We start from the raw sequence: 2,604 nt of genomic DNA, 5'->3' as shown, positions 1-2,604 counted from the left end.
TCCCCGTGCACCCCCAGCCTACTTGCTGGAAGGCCAGCACAAGAAGCTGGACTGTCCTTGGCTGCTCAGCAGCAACCCAAAACATCAGCACACTATCAACAGCTTCTCATCCCAAATCCAAAACACAGTCCCGCACCAGCCTCTGCTAAGAAAACCAGCTCCATCCTGGCTGAAACCAGGACAAACTCATAAATGATTGCTGGAAGTAGAGACTTCTTGGATACCAGCAGGGGAAATTTGTCTGTAATTTCAAGTACTCATCCTCTATGAATATAAACTTTCCCTGGAGTCTGAGAGTAGGCATGCAAAAATAGACACACACAAAAAAAGCCAGTTACGTCTGAAATTCTTGACTGCACAATTGTTGTCCCAGACCCAATCTCTCGCAAATTAAAAGTCAGGCAAAAATATCTTAATGACTTCACCGACAGTTTAATAGGGCCCTTACGGATTATTGTAACAGTACATACTAACACAAAAATGTCAGGAGCACAAGAAGCAAAAAGGTTCTGGGGAGCATCTGCTCTCCTGGGACTTCAGTCACATGTACCAGGCATTTCTAAATGCTATGGCAAAGCAACGGGCTCCAGACCTGGACATCCAACAGTTCAGTCACAAGTACCCTGCATTTGGAAGACAGGTTTAGTCCCGCTAGCAGCAGCTGTCATACATTGCTTTTTGGAAAGGAGAATGAGTGTGTTACACAGAAGTCTTTGGAGATGCTGTGACAAGGATCTTCTGCATTTCCTCTTCCCGGCCTGATTTTCAAGATGGTTGCTGTGGTTGAGGACAAAATTTGGAAATATGTGTCTAATGCTGTTCTCTGTGCCTGAGAGTTAAGATCTTCCCAGGCAGGTTTTGTGTACAAAGCAAGATTGCACTCATGGGGACAGGCAGCACTGCCACAAGCAGGGAGAAAATGAAGAATTAAGCCGCCAGGAAGCCCTGAATACTCAGCACTGGAAAGCAAGGGTGACCTGTGTGCAAGCTGAGTGGGACAAGAGGGTCCCTGTCAGTGACACAGCATTACCCTGCTGGAGAGAGATGACTTATATAAAAGCCAGAAGTAGGTCACACACTCGACTTCATCAGCAATATGATATTTCTGAGGCTGGGTTTGTGCAGCCAGGTCTGAGGGTTTGCAGCACAGCCAGGAGGGAGCCAAAGGTGCCAAGTTAAGCACTGCTCATCAGTGGCACAGGCTGAAGCCGCAGTTTTGGAAGCTCAGAAGCTTCCCATGCATGGACCTGCTCTCCCAAGCTTTGGCCAGGGATCCTACACTGCTGACAGAGTCCAGCCTGGCCAGGATGCTGAGGGTGTGTAAGGCAGCAGAGTGGGGAAATTTCAAGCTCCACATAATTAAGTCCTTGCCCTTTGTAGAACAAACAACATAATTACATCTTGTTGAGGCTCTATGAGATGTTCTTTTACTTTCCGTTTCTCTCTACTATGGTATGTATTACTTTTTAAATATATAAACTGTCCATTAGCAATAACCTTGCCAAAAAAGGAACAAATCTTAACATTTCTGGTCAGTGTTACACATCTTTCTCTGGTACAGCTAGCAGGGGCTGGGGTACAGGAATGCATCCAAGGCAGAAGATTGACTCTGGAAGAGGGAAAGATGAAGGAAATCTTAAGAGATTATCCAGACAGTTTTAAAGGTTGAAAGAAGGAGAACATAGCAATTTTCACACTCACTTCTTTAAGACAAAACAAGAGATTGCCATTATATGTTGTACTAGTACTGGATGAAGTCACCTTGAAGGACGACATCAAAGAACCCTGTAGTTATGGGATTTCCTTCATAAAGCATTTTCTAAGTGATTGAAAAATGCTTGAGGAGGTTATTGATCTCTTGAGGGCAATGTGAATGGGTGAATAGTATCAAGAAAAGTGAGAAAGGGGTTGACAGAGTAGCAAAAGGATGTATTTGAGAAAGCTGATAATCAGAAAACTATAAATTTCATCAGTAGGTTCCTGAATGGTTTTGATGGCCTCTAGTGACTCTTCCATTGAGAGAAAGATGAGTGAGGAAAATTTATCACATCCTCCAGGCTGGAAAGTTACTTTTTTCCTCTAGAACCATGGAGACACTGTACGCATAGTGACACTTTGTGGGAAGAGAAAAAAGTTGGAAAGCTATAATGGATCTGCAAGAACCAGAAGCTATTTCTGCAGAGTGGTATTGTGGGTGTGCAAACTTCACAAAAGAACTCTGCACCCAATTTTTAGATTCAACTCACCCACTCAGTTAAGGGCACCTAACATAGCTGTGTGAGTAGAGTCATTATCAAAAGGTCTCTCAGGGGATCGCTTCCCCTTGGCTCAGCTGCCCCACTTCTGGGTCGTTCCCTGAGCCTGTCCATCTCCTTCCAGGACCAGGGAGGGGGGCCTCTGCCCTAATATGAATGCCTCGGTTTGGTATCTGCTCTCAGGGTAGGAATTCAGTCCTCAGGGACCAGACAACCGCTGCAGAGTCCCACCAGCCTTGCCAGGGTCTGGCCCCCTCTCAGCCGCCCAGACCTAGCAGTCCCCCGTTTCCCGCTGTGGATAGCCACAAGGCTTGCTGTGCTCTGGGGGTCCTTCTGGTACCAACACGGT

This window comes from Phaethon lepturus, unplaced genomic scaffold (genome assembly GCF_000687285.1).
Source record: "Phaethon lepturus isolate BGI_N335 unplaced genomic scaffold, ASM68728v1 scaffold2770, whole genome shotgun sequence".
NCBI classification, from domain to species: Eukaryota; Metazoa; Chordata; class Aves; order Phaethontiformes; family Phaethontidae; genus Phaethon; species Phaethon lepturus.
Note: the sequence above shows the minus strand (reverse complement) of the source record.